The following is a 14,934-nucleotide window of genomic DNA, read 5'->3' on the forward strand; positions in this document are numbered from 1 at the left end:
TAACAGTTCCAGGGTCCTAAAGCCAATCCACTTCCTTTTCTATGTCCTGTTCTGATAGCTTCTTTTCTTCCTCATGGACCATGGCTTCCAGGTCAATGATCTTATGCTTGTTCCTTTGCGAGGTGCGTGTTTCATACATTTCTCTAGCGACCTTGAGATCTTTGTTTGCAGAAGCGTTGCGACTTCCTTCCCCTGCCATTGTCGTGCCTACTCTCACGGTGTAATTCTGGGAGCTTTCTGCAGAATGGGTGGGCTCTGGTCTACTACACGATAAAACAATGCTTTTTCCCTTGCCTTTGGTAGATGTTAAATAGAGGTTGCCTGGGATGTTACCAGTTGAAGACCGCCTGTCTCTTTGCAACTTGCATGTCCTATCATAATAACTTCTGCGTGATGTCGAATTGTTTGTGTAGTGGCTCATATTCTTTCCCTTACGATCACCTTTTCTCTCCTGCTCCAGTTCCTGCCAAGTGTCCCCCTCCTTGATCTGGCCTCGGCGGCGCATATCCTTACTTATCATATCTGATCCTATATCCTCTTTCCTCTGCTCGCGCCATAATTGCGCCGAACTCATGTGTCCTTCTTTCCCCTACCAATCTTTAATGGTATCTGCAGTGCCAGCATGTCTCATCATAGTGTGACGTGGTTATGTTCTTCCTCCCACACATTCTCAATTGTCGTCATTGAGATCTTGCCTAGAGAGCTGGGTGCACTTTTCTTTTAATTCCGGGCAGTCTACATTCTGCCAATAGCTATCCCATGTGGTGTTTGGGTGCTCGATTCTATGGTTCACTAGGTGGTCCGCAACCATATTAGCTTTTCGTCACACCGCCTGAAAAATTAGACTTTTCATTTCTCCCAGCATTCCTACGATGTTGTCTGTAACCTTGGCAAGTCTCCAATGTTTCGTAACCTTCCTTGCTTTCGCTCCTCCGTAGAGCTTCCTTGCTGCTATTATTGCCAACTCTGAGTCTGCCTCAACCACCGCGGTGCCACCCTGAGTGTCTCTAATAATTCTGAGTCCTTGTTGCATGGTAGCAAACTCCATCTCGTTATTAGTCCCTTCCCCCAAGGCTTTACTGTAGATATGAAGAATTTCCCCTACATGGTTCCTTATGATGCCTCCGATGCCTGCCAAACCTGGATTGCCTCTGGAGGCTTTGTCGAAATTCAGCTTAAGAAAGCCTGCAGGAGGACGCTTCTAGCCAATTGACGTGGTACTTGGATTTTTCTGGCAATTCGTGGTGCCCATACTTCGGCCGTTAGCCAATTTGAAGGCTTTTAAAATGTGTAAGTGTCTAGCCGAAGCTTGGTTATCTATTTCTGCTCTGCGCTTAACCAGAATTAGTTGTCTTATATTTTGGGTTATAGTGTCGAGCGAATGCTCTATGTCTCTGTATTTGTTCTGAAAGATTCTTCTATTCCGTTCCTTCCATATGTTCCAGGTTACAAATCCCGACAAGGTTTTCCATATGCTGTTAATTCTTATATTATTTGAGTACCCGCTCTGCCAATTCATGATGGTATCCTGGATGGAGTCCCTGGTTCTATCTGTCTTTTGCATGATGTTTTCCGCTAATTTCCACAGGTGACAAGCCCAGTCATAGGTGTTGAAGAGATGCTTCATTGTTTCTTCAGCTGAATTGCACATGGGGCATCTAGATGGGCCATTAAACCCTTTTTTGCGAAGATTTTCCCAAGTGAGCTTCTTCCTTCACATCAGGAGCCATAGGAATGTTTTAATCTTAGGCCAAAATAGAGTATCCCAGACCTTATTACTCCATTGAATCACCTCCATTTTCTCTGTATTCTCGAGATTCTCCCTGGCTTCCTTGAGCGTAAAATTACCACTCCCTTTCATGCCCCATCTTAGCTGGTCCTTTTCTTCAGCTTTTCTTATCTTCCTTTTGTTTAGTTGGTCGAGCAAATTTCTTATATCGCTGTTTTCCTCATTTGAGCTTTCTGTATCGTTGATCAACCACTCTCTCCATTCCTGCTCCCTGTTGCTATGATTCCAGTATTGATGGACAGTGTATCTGCCCCTGTCCTAGTACTGTCTTTGAAGGCCTGCTAACTCAGGTCTTTCAAGCTTCGGGAGTTGCTTCCAAGTATCTTCCCAGAATAAGGCTGTTTCCCCATTTCTGATTTCCAAAAAGCTGTGATCCTGCACAATGTCGTGATTCCTTCTTACTAAATTCCATATAGCAGACCCTTCAGGAACCTCCTACAGTCTTATTAATTCCTGAATGTTGCACTCTGGGGTATATTTTTCCTTCCAGTGTCTGGCACATGGATGACTGGGTTCCTTCAACCATCTCCACCAGAGCTTGGCTCCACAGGTCATGTTGATAGTGGAGGGGTCCACAAGATTTAAGCCCCCTAATTCTTTTGATTTGCAAAGTTTGTTCCAGGCAACAAGTGCCCATTTCTTTTTTTCTGCATTACCATTCTAGACAAAGGATCTCTGGATTGCTCTAATCTACTGTAGGATTCCTTTAGGGGCAGGGAAAATAGAGAGCAGGTACTGTGGAATGGCCTGCAATACTGCTTTGGTGAGGACTAATCTTCTAGCGAAATTGAGGGCTCTGTGGGTCCAGTGCTGACATCTCTTCTTCATTTTGGCCAGGATTTTCTCCCAGTGTATCTTTTACCACGGTTTGTTCATCAGAGGGGCCCCCAGATACTTAGAGGGCAAGCATCCTCTTCGAAAGCATAGAATACTAGATAGATGCTTTTGAATGGCTAAATGAGAATTGAAGAAAAAAATAGTTGATTTTGAAAGATTGATTTCCATACCTGAAGCCTTACTAAAGAGATTCAGTATTTTCTTTAAAGCCATGGCTTCTTTCACAGTGGGCGTCCCATGTAGCATTGTGTCATCCACAAATTGTTGGTGCGTTGTCGCTGGTATGGAATGAAGGGGTTGTAGTCCTTTGATTTTTCCTTCATTCTTTGCTTTGTTGATGAGTCTGCTCAGATATTCCATAAGGATTACAAAAAAGAAAGGGGATAGAGGGTCTCCTTGCCTGATGCCTCAGGAGGGAGAGAAAGGGTGGGAGGGGGAGCCATTGACAATGATGGAAAACTTGGTGGATTTAATCAGGGTGAGAATCCATTTAGTCCACTGCTTATCAAAGCCAAAAGTGTTCAGAATGGCCTCGAGGTAGTTCCATTTGACCTTATCATAGGCTTTAGAAAGATCAAGTTGCATCAACATCCCTGCTATTTTCCTGGTCTGAAGAGTGTGAACCATTTCCTGGGCTAGTAGAATATTATCCAAAATCTGTCTTCCTTCAACATACCCCGACTGCTCTTCCGAAATGAGGCCAAGAAGAATGGGCTTCAATCTGTTGGCTATAACTTTAGATATAATTTTATATATAACATTACATAGGGCTATAGGTCTAAAATTCTCTGGGGAGTTGGCCTCTTCTACCTTGGGAATTAGAGCGAGGAAGGTAGAATTTAGCAATTTAAGGATAGAACAGGAGCGTCTGGAATCTTCTACTACTTCCCAAATTTTAGTCTTAACAAAGCTCCAACAGGCTTTATAAAAATTGATGGTGAAGCCATTAGGCCCAGGTGCCTTGTCATTCGGCATACTTCTAACCGCTTCTTCCACCTCCTCCAATGAGATTTCCCTAATTAGAGCTAGGTTTTGCTCATTGGTAATAATTTTAGGAATAGCCTGAGTTAGTTCCTCAATAGCTTCCATCCTATCTGCTTGCAGCTCCTGGGCTATATGATTGAAGTGCCTTGTGAGCAGTGTTGTTACTTCATGGTGACTTTGTAAAGTTTCACCTTTTTCATTGTTGAGACAGAGTATTTTATTGCCCCTCTGTAGTCTAGCGCAGACCTATGGAAGAACTTGGTGTTCTGTTCCCCCTCCTTTAGCCATTTTATCCTGGATTTTTGTTTCCATAAGGTCTCTTCCTGTTGATAGCATGCTTGCCACTATTGCAATAGGACTTTTTCCTATTCTGTTGAGTCCTCATTGTTGTGCCCACTAGCCCATTCTTTGTGAATCTGTTCTAACTTTCCCTATATGATGGTTTTCTCCTTAAAAATGTTCCCAAACTCTGTTGTATTCCATTCCTTTATTTTGTTTTTGATGTACCTTAATTTGCTTTGAATTTCAAACATTCTGGTTCCTCTGATGTCCATTGGTTCGTGCCACCATTTCTCCACTAGTTGAATGAAATTAGGGTGATTCAACCAGAACTTCTCAAATCTGAAAGGCTTGTTTCTGGGGGTTCCTTAGATGGCCGCTACCAAAGAGATTGGCCAATGATCTGATCCTCCACTAGGAAGGATGTCAGAATCCACTGTTATTCCTTCAAGTATAATGCTTTCAGAAATACGGAATCTATCCAAACGAGAGGCTATCTCCTTCTTGCCTCCTCTCCTATTGTTCCAAGTGAAAGTTCCACTTTTTGGCTGGATGTACACTAGTTTGGCAGAATCAATGAATTCAACAAAGAGCTCAGTGTCCTTATTGAGTTTTCTAATCCCTCCTTTCTTTTCCAAAAGAGAGGTTATCATATTAAAGTCTCCCCCCATGATTATTTTCGAGTTGGGATATCTGAGCTTTAGACTTAAAAGAGAGCGGAGAAAAGAGAATTTATCTTCTAGCTTTTGAGGTCCATAAACATTTGTGCATAAGTAAGTTTCAGAATTACCTATCAATTGAGTTTCCATGGCTATGAACAATATTGTAGCTTCTGTCGAGAGGATTTTTATCACTCGGGAGTCCCAAAGAGTTACTAAACCCCCTTCCCAACCTTGACTGGTGACTTCCATAAATTCTATGTATTTACCAAGCCTTTTGCTGATATTCACCATGTTGTTGTTAGCACACTTGGTTTCCTGTATGAACATGATATCCAGTTTCTCTTTTTGGAATTTTCTCTTTAGAAGTCTTTGCTTCGCTTGGCTATTAAGCCCTCTTGCATTCCATGATATAACTTTTATTTTTAACTAGATAGATTATTGGTAAGACGGGAAGGCATTCAGAGCCTTCATCTTGCCAGAGTTTAACATTAAAATACCCAGTTCCTGCAATACTTCACCGTTTGTCCTTCGGCCTCTCTTCCTTATTTGTTTCAAGCTGGTTGAATTGCATAAAAGGCTCTTTGAATGGCTGCCTGTTCCCTTTGCTATGCCTAACTTCCTATTTTGCTTATCCAGCTCCGCCTTCTGCCTTGAAATGAATAGATTATTGATCTTTCTAATCTCTTCTTCTGGAATATTTTATATTCCTTGACTTTTCCAGATTTCTGCCATGACTGGTAAGTTCACTCCTTCCTATTCTAGAATCTCATTTAGCTCCATCTCCTCACTACCACCATCACTGGTAAGCATTTCCGCATCTTCATCTGGCTCTACTATTGGCTCCTACATTTGGACTACTGTTCCGAGGGGATGTTCCTCCCCTTCTTTGGTTTCATGATCTATCCTTTCTTTGTTCCCTTCACTATTATTTGATTCCTTATTTTTTTCTTCTAAATCTATATCTGTCTCTAAGATCCCAAAGGCATTACTGGTGTTGCCTTGTGCTACCCCTGGTCTGTTTGTTCTTTTTTTGTTAGCCCTTTGTCTTGCTTTTGGCTTTATGAAGGCATCTCTGCTCTTTGCTGCTTCCTATGACTTAGGTTCTTCCCCTGTTTTGTTTAATGTCCAATCTCTTACTAAATGTCCATGTTCGTGACATTTTCTGCATTGGAAGGGGATTTGCTCATAGTCAATGGCTTGGAAATAGTCTTCATCCCTGTACTCCATCCACAATCCTTCATGTAAAGCTCTTGATACATCCATCTCCACACAAATTCTTGCGCAAGAAGTGTATTTTCTTTTCATCATTGCTTCTGAGGCTTTGATGAAGTTCCTAGTCGATCCCCTATTTGCTTTAGTGCCGCCAAGCCCCAGTAGTCTATTGGAAGTGAGAAAAGACGGATCCACACTGGGACCTGTGCGAATGTCTCTTTTTCTGGCATGAAGTTGGGTTTCCAGGACCTCATGTAGAGACCCGCTGAAGCGAAGAAGTAAGGACCCTCATCAAATACTCTATCCTTATCCTCTAAATTCGTAAAAACAACAGTCAAAAAACCTTTTGCTCCTAACTGGAATTTGACATCACCTTTGGGTTTCCATTGCTACCTGATTCACTGACATAACACTCTTTTAGTTGGCCACAGTCCCATGAACTTGCATATTATTGCATGTTCCATCATATGTTCTCTATAGGCTTGTATCTCCGGATTTGTGATCACCACTCTTAGGGTTTCTGCATTTTTTGGTTTGCATACTCCTCTTGTTGCTGTGTTATTGCTGGGGTTTGGTGCGACTTCTTTCTTCTCGTCATCTCTTGATTGATTCTCTTCCTCTCGTTCCCCTTCTTCCTCTATTTTTTTCTCTTTATGGGCTAAGTGTTTTTGCCCTGTATCTTCCTTCCTTTCGCTGTTCTCCTTTCCATTGCTTTCTTTTTCTTTCATTTTTGGGTTACTGTTTGCTTCTCTGTGCCCACTTTGTTTTTTCTCTTTTCTTGTTTTGTTGTCTTGCTTAAGCTTTCCATATCTTGTTATCTTTACTCCCTCCTGTGCTACTTGCTTTTGCATAACTATTTGTTTAAAGGATGGGGTCCCAATGGACCCCCTGTTTACCATTTGTCGGGTCAGTCCTTGTCATCTTCTGAGCAGGTCCACTATTCTAACCCTGTGTGTGTCCAAAACTAATTCTGGTTCTGCAGTTTTGAAGTGCTAAACCATAAACCTCGAACCAGCAGCCTCCCGATGGCATCCTAGAACCTTTTCTCCTTCAAATTCTCTATCATAATTTTTGAGATCTCCTTCAAAGTCTGATACATTACTTTTCAACACTTTTGGATAAGTTTCTTTTTCCTTTTCTCCCTTTAGATTTTGGTTTTTTCATTTTCCCCTTTAGGATCCCCTTGAGCATCCTAGGTTTTATAGCTTCACACCTATCCTTTACAGTATTTTTCACCTCTGATTTTTGTTGTTAATCGGCACCATTTACAACAAATTAGTGCCTCTATGTCACAGTCCCTTTGACATTAGGTATTTTAATAATTTTATGTGTCTTTGAGTAGCTTTTTTTCCTTCTCTTTCTTAGCTACTTGGTAACCTCTGTGGGTTGGGTTTTTTGTGCTTCATTTCCTATTAGTTTTTATTTCATTTTTAACATCGTTTATAGTATTTCAACACTTTATTTTCACCAGCACATGACATCATAAAACATTCTCAATTAGATCTTCCACTTGACACATTATTTTCACACACTCACACCCTAAGTGAACTTGAGCTTGGTTAACACCGCCAAGACAAGAATTGAAACACTACACCTTCATAATTAATCACACATATGTTAGGCCCACTTGAGAACCAAGGCCAAACAATATTTGAAGTGTAGGTGTATGTTATGAAACCAGCTCAAGAAAAGATAGAAAAGAAAGATCAACGCCTTAGAATTCAGCCTCTTCGAGGGGGCAACCTCCTTTACATTACATAAATGAACAATTCTTGGATGATACAAATGAAAAAACCTCCTTTCTATATATAGGAGTCTAAGGAGTCACAATATAATCCAGCCGACCTAACAATAATAATATAAAGCCACAAAAATAACAATAGAGGGATTCTATGGGGCACAGAAATAACAATATGGGGGTAATAAGGGCACAACAATATAAATAAGGGGTATAACTACAATAGTAATGGGGTAATCACTAGTATTATAGGGACCCAACATGCCCCTCTCCTTCAAAAAAGTGTTGTCCTCAACGCTTGAGCAGTTATGGATACTTCTGCATAAAATTCTCATCCTCCCATGTGGAATCTTCAGTGGATAAGTTCTTCCACTTGATAAGATACTCTGAAATTGATCGATTTCGTAGCTGTCGAGTTCTTGTTTCTGTCACTGCTTCCGGTTCCAATATAATTTTTCCTTCCTCGTCAAGTTCTGGTAATATTGTTTGAACTGGGAGCTTGTCACCTATAACCTTATTTAAACATGAAACATGGAAAGCTGGGTGCAATCGAGAAGCTGCAGGAAGCTCCAATTTGTATGCCATAGTACCAATCTTTTCCAACACCTTGTACGGACCATAATACTTTGGTGATAATTTATTATCCTTATTTGCTTGCTTTAGGGACATTTGCTTATATGGTTGTAGCCGTAGGAATACCCAATCACCTACATCAAAACTTCTTTCACTGCGATGTTGTTCTGCCTGTTGTTTCATTCTATTTTGTGCCAACACGAGATTATCCTTTAAGAGTTGGAGGACTTGTTGTTGATGTTCGATGTGATGTTCCACTACCTGAACCTTAGAATTTTCTCTTAAATATGATGTGATTGATGGTGGTTGGTACCCATAAAGTGCCATAAATGGGGTCATTTTTGTTGCTGTATGGAAGGAAGTGTTATACCACCATTCAGCCAGAGGCAACCATTTGACCCATTGTGTCTGTTTATCAGATACAAAGCAACGAAGATATCCTTCCAAACATTTGTTTACTATCTTAGTTTGCCCATCAGATTGAGGACGATAAGATGAGCTATGAGCTAACTGAGTACCAAGACAAGAAAATAATTTTGTCCAAAAATTTCCAGTGAAAATGGGATCTCTGTCACTTACAATAATCTTTGGGTTTCCATGTAGCTTTTGAACTGTTTCCATAAATGCAGTAGAAACTGTACTAGCTTTAAATGGATGTGATAATGCACAAAAGTGTGCATACTTGGTAAGTCTGTCAACTACCACCATGATGACACTCTTTCCCTCAGACTTGGGTAAACCTGTGATAAAATCCATTGAAACCTCCTCCCAACATTGGCTTGGAATGGATAAAGGTTGTAATAGACCCAGTGTCTTAATTGTTTCAACTTTATTTTGTTGGCAAACCAAACATTCCGCCACAAACTTTTGAATATCTGATTTAAGGCCATCCCAAAAAAATTCCTTCTTAACCCTGTGGTAAGTTTTTAAAAATCCTGAGTGCCCTCCTAAGGGAGAAGTGTGCAATTCCATAAGAATCCTTTGTTTTAGCTGGGAATTCTTACAGAGGTATAAGAGATCTTTGTACCATAACGAATCATTTTGCTAGCTAAATGTATCAGAAGTACTGGAATCTTGTTGTAGCTTTCGAATAAGTGCCCACACTTCTTCGTCATTCTTCCATTCCTCCTTTGCTTAGTTTATCCAATCTGATTGGATAATATAAATGGCACACAACAATGCTTCCATATCCTCATCCTTTCTTGAGAGTGCATCTGCGACCACATTTTGCTTCCCTTTTTTGTAGATGATTTCAAAGTCATAACCCAACATCTTTGTGATCCACTTTTGTTGCTCTACAGAGGATAATCTTTGTTCTAAAAAGTATTTAAGGCTATCATGATCCGTTTTTACCTTGAAGTGTCTTCCCATTAGGTAGGGTCGCCATTTCTTAAGTGCATGGAGTATTTCCAACATTTCCTTCTCATAAATAGCTTTGCTTAAAAACTTTCCCTTCATTGGACGACTTTCAAAAGCAATGGGTCTTTCATCTTGCATTAGAACAACACCAATTCCATTTCCTGAAGCATCACATTCCACAATAAAGGTTTTTGTGAAGTCCGGTGTAGCTAACACCAGTGCTTGGCACATTGCCTCTTTAAGATGTTCAAAGGCCTTTGTTTCTTCTGGAGTCCATGAAAATGAATCTTTCTTGAATAATGTTGTTAGAGGTGCTGCTATTCTCCCATAATTCTTAACGAACTTGTGATAATACCCTGTCAACCCAAGAAATCGTCGCAGATGCTTTATGGATGTGGGGATTTTCCATTCCTTAATGGCTTTAATTTTGCTAGGGTCTACCTTAACTCCTTCATGAGATACAATATGACCCAAATATTCCGCCTCCTGGACTCCAAAGAAACATTTGGATCTTTTTGCATATAATTGTTTCTCCTCCAATAGTTGTAGCACCTTTTCAACATGTTAAACATGATCCTTCCAAGACTTGTTGTAGATTAGTATATCATCAAAAAATACCAACACAAATTTTCTAAGGAATGGTTTGAAAATTGAATTCATCGAACCTTGAAATGTTGAAGGTGCATTGGTAAGGCCAAAAGGCATGACCAAAAATTCATAATGACCCTCATGAGTTCTAAATGCCATTTTCAGAATGTCTTCAATCTTCATTCTGATTTGATGATATCCCGAACGAAGATCCAACTTGGTGAAGTAAATTGATCCATGCAATTCATCCAGTAATTCATCAATGATAGGAATGAGGAACTTATCTTTAATAGTGAGCTTGTTGAGCTCCCTATAATCTGGACACATGCACCATGATCCATCCTTCTTGTGCACCAATACTACTGGAGCTGAGAAAGAACTTTGACTCGGTTGAATTATACCAGCCTCTAGCATTTCTGCAACCATACGTTCAATTTCACTTTTTTGGACATATGGATATCTGTACGGCCTGATGTTTGGAGGAACACTTCCTAGAATCAGATGAATAGCATGATCATGATCACGCATAGGTGGGAGACCTTTGGGAGTCTCAAATACCTTGGAATGATTGTCCAGGACTTTTTGGAGATCTGGAGAAATAGATGATTCCAATGTGGAAACATCTAGCGAACATAATTGTGCAATTACACCTCTTTGCTCCTTTTTTAGAAGCTTTGTCATGCCATTAGAGCTGATTATCTTTCCTAGATTCCCTGCAATACCCCTTAATTCAACTTCCTTTCCTTGCACAGAAAATTTCATGAAAAGTTCTTGAAAATTAAAAGCTATTGTACCCAAGGATTGTAGCCATTGGACTCCTGGTACAACATCAGCACCTCCCATTGGAATGGAAAGCATTGGGCTAGTCAATACATATTCTCCCATGGATAGCTTGATGTTATGGCACTTTCTGGAACAATTTATTGTTCCTCCATTTGCAATCATCACTTGACACTCTGGTGCTGGATATAGGAAGCAATTCAATTCTTTTGCTACCCTACAATGAATAAAATTGTGGGTGCTTCCTGAATCAATCAACACTATTACCTTTTTCTTCTTGATTTGTCATTCTATCTTGATGGTTTGAGGAGTGGTAATTCCCGCCAATGCATTACAAGAGATGGTCGGATTTATTTTTTCTTCATCTAGGCTTTGTTCCTGGAATATATACTCTTCTTTTGACCTTTCTTGCTCCTTTTCTTCTTCCTCTTCACAATCTATGTAGAATAATTTCTTCTCAGCACACTTATGACCTTTTGTGTATTTGCTATCACAATTGTAACAAAGCCCTTTTGCTCTTTTTTCTTCCAATTGTTGTGGTGTCAACCTTGTAGGTTGTGGAAGACTATGGGTAAAAACACTTCCGTCTTTATAGTTGTGAATGGTATGCTTCCTAGTTGCCATAATTTTGCTTTCCATTTTTCTTGCTAACCTAAATGCCTTCTCTAATGAATCAGGTGCCCAAAGGCGCACATCATGTTGGATGTTATCCTTTAAAGACCATATGAACACATCAATCCTATGCTCCTCTGGAATATCTTTTACCCTTATGTTCAGTTTTTGGAACTCCTCAATGTGCTCCATTATTGAACCCTTTTGTTTGAGACTTATCAATTGGCTAAAAAAAGTGTTGCTTTTTGTATCCTCATAATGTGCTATCAATTCTTCCGTAAAAATTGCCCAAGTGATAAATTATTTACGAGAACAAAGCCATTGATATCATACAAACTGATTTGGTTCCAAATATAAAGTTGCCATACATACCTTTTGTGTGTTTTGCACATTATTGAGATCGAAGAATTGCTCCATCTATAATATCCATGTGGCGGGATCCTTGCCATCAAACTTCCTCATATCGATTTTTGGAACATGGTGAGTCTTCGATCCAACATTAGAGTCTATGGAATCATGATTAACATTTCTTTTGTTCTCATCATGAGTTTCCTTTAGTACTCTTTCACCCTTAGTGACCATTTCTTGTAGCAACTTATTCATATTTATCTTCAATTCTTCCATCTTATCATCCATGCCATCAATTTTAGCGTCCATGCCATTCACCTTAGCTTCCATGCCATCCATCTTAGCTTCTACGCCTTTCTTTAAATAGCCCATCTTAGCTTCTACACCTTTCTTTAAACCATCCATCTTAGCTTCTACATCTTTCTTTAAACCATCCATCTTATATTCTGTTCATTTTTGTGCAAGGGACAGTTGTTGCACTTGGTCTTGTAATTTTGATATATCACGTTGCATTTCTTCCTCTTCTTCATGAGTCATGCTAGAGCTTTCAGGTTCCTTACTAGGTGTTTGCATTTTCTTTCCTCAGGGCATCACTTACCGATAATAATGCTCTACTATGCCCTTTGAATTCCTTCAAAATAAATTTTCAAACCAAGCTTAAGCAAAAATTTAAAAAAATCTACACACCTTTTTTCACTTTGTAGGAGCTTGATATTGCCTCTGATGTATCTCTATACTTTCCAATCATCTAGTTCTGAAATTGTGACCTGTAGTAGCCCTCTGTGTCCTCTTTCCAATGCCACCAGTCTGATCCAAATTGGATTCTCCAAGGAAGATTTATGCACAATCTCCCAAGATGACCTGATTATAGACCTTTCCAGAAGAGTGAACTTGTATGAAGTGCCACGTGTACAATTTTTGACCTTTGGTTCTGAAAAAGATATAAAAGAAACTACAGTCCGGCCTCCTTCTATACCTTCTTACGAAATTTCAATCTCATCCCCAGAGAGAAAGTTATGACGATTTTCCCTAGGTAACTTGTTTTGAATGTAATTCAGGAGTCTGCAAAAAGACCAACTTCCTCAGAGCATATCTCCGAAAATATCGCGCCAAAAGATCTGAAATTTGGACCCAAGGTTCAGCGCGATTTCTTCTCAAATGGGGTTTTTTTGAGACTTCTGAAACGTCACAGAAAAAAAAAATATAGCAAAAATGCCACAATGACCTGTTTGGAGCAGCGAAACCCTAGAATCCAAAGCTCTGATGCCAAATGTTATGAAACCATCTCAAGAAAAGATAGAAAAGAAAGATCAACGCCTTAGAATTCAGCCTCTTCGAGGGGTCAACCTCCTTTACATTACATAAATGAACAATTCTTGGATGATACAAATGAAAAAACCTCCTTTCTATATATAGGAGTCTAAGGAGTCACAATATAATCCAACCGACCTAACAATAATAATATAAAGCCACAAAAATAACAATAGAGGGATTCTATGGGGCACAGAAATAACAATATGGGGGTAATACGGGCACAACAATATAAATAAGGGGTATAACTACAATAGTAATGGGGTAATCACTAGTATTATAGGGACCCAACAGTGTAGGATAGGTGGGATAGGTTTCCAATAACAATACTCGATTGATTACATTGAGACATAGAATTTTCCATATTTGGGAGGTTAAAATCTATCGTCATCTCACAGTCAGACACTGGATTCATAGGGGGTTAGGGTAGATCATCATGTGAGTGGCTCTCCTCAGGGCTACACAACCTGTGGCAAGGAATCCTTTGCATTGGCTAATCACCAAGAAGCTCAATACTTGACCACCTCCATGGGGAAAAGGTAACCATAGTGACTGATCTTAGGAAAACACCTTATAGGACTAGTTGTGGAAAGTGGTTGGTTCTCTACCCTACCTTTCTCTGTACAAGTCTTCTTGTGAAGTGATGGGCCTCTAAGGTAGACATAAATTAAGGTCCATGCCTCTAATTTAAAACATAAATTAAGGCCTATGAACATCCTTCAGCACATTAAACCTCTCTTTTTGCATTAGATAATTTATTTTTCACTTTAATATATTCATTAGGAAGGTTTATGAATAATTCAATATTTGTGCCTAATATTATTTATTTTTTGTGGAATATTATGAGAATATTGGGCAGATTATGAAGAGTTGGAGGAGGATATAATCTAGGGAATTGTTCCCTACTACTGGAGGATCAATAATAAATAATAATTCAACAAGATATTATGGAATTATGGCACAAATTGTGGGACTCCAATGATTGAGAAAATCTAGGAATGTGTTCCACTAATCAAGGGAGCAAATCCACCAATCAAGGGAGCAAGTCCACTAATCAAGTGATTTGGTGGGGAAATCTTCCTTCATCCATGGGGAATGATTCTTAATCATATTTTATAAGTACAAACTCGAATTTCTCTCTAGGGAATGATTGAGAAAATCTAGGAATGTGTTCCTTGCCATTTATTGCAAATACCTAGTATTGGGGACTAGATCCACTAATCAAGGGATTTTGGTGGGGAAATCTTCCTCCATTCATGGGGAATGATTCCTAATGATTTTGCATAAGTAAAAGGTCTAAGTTTCCTCTAGGGTGAGATTTTGATTAGTGTTATTGTGGAGAGAGATTGTATTTTTGCATCTCCATTGTATTTTCTTGCAGGGATGTAATACTGTTGATGAAATTAATGAAGATTGGTGTCATGTTCAGCTTCTAAATATTTTTCTCCTCCATACGTCTATGATTTACATTTCTATTTGCCATACCAGGAACCTCATAGCCCTTTTGTATCATTTTATTTCCTTCTTTTCATTGCTTATTCACATGCATCTCTTGTTTTTATTCCTTTCTATTTTTGCATTTAGGATTATTAATTTCTTGTTGTAGGATTGAGTTAAATGGTTGATGTATCATCTTTTGTAGGATCAAAAGAATTATTTCATCCTTGTAAAATCTTTTGAAGTTCATAATAATCATGAGTTTCTTGTATTAGTCTTCTTATTCCCAAATCTAGATTGTTGGACCTCATTTTTAGTAAAGAACAGTAAATATCTGCTATTTTTTAGAGCATGCTAACGAGCTTCAATAAAATTGATTCCACTGGAATTAGCTCACAAAAGGATCCTATTTCATAAAAAAAATT

Source organism: Pinus tabuliformis, chromosome 9 (genome assembly GCF_031772625.1).
Source record: "Pinus tabuliformis cultivar Carrire ecotype Pingquan chromosome 9, CPIR1, whole genome shotgun sequence".
NCBI lineage: Eukaryota > Viridiplantae > Streptophyta > Pinopsida > Pinales > Pinaceae > Pinus > Pinus tabuliformis.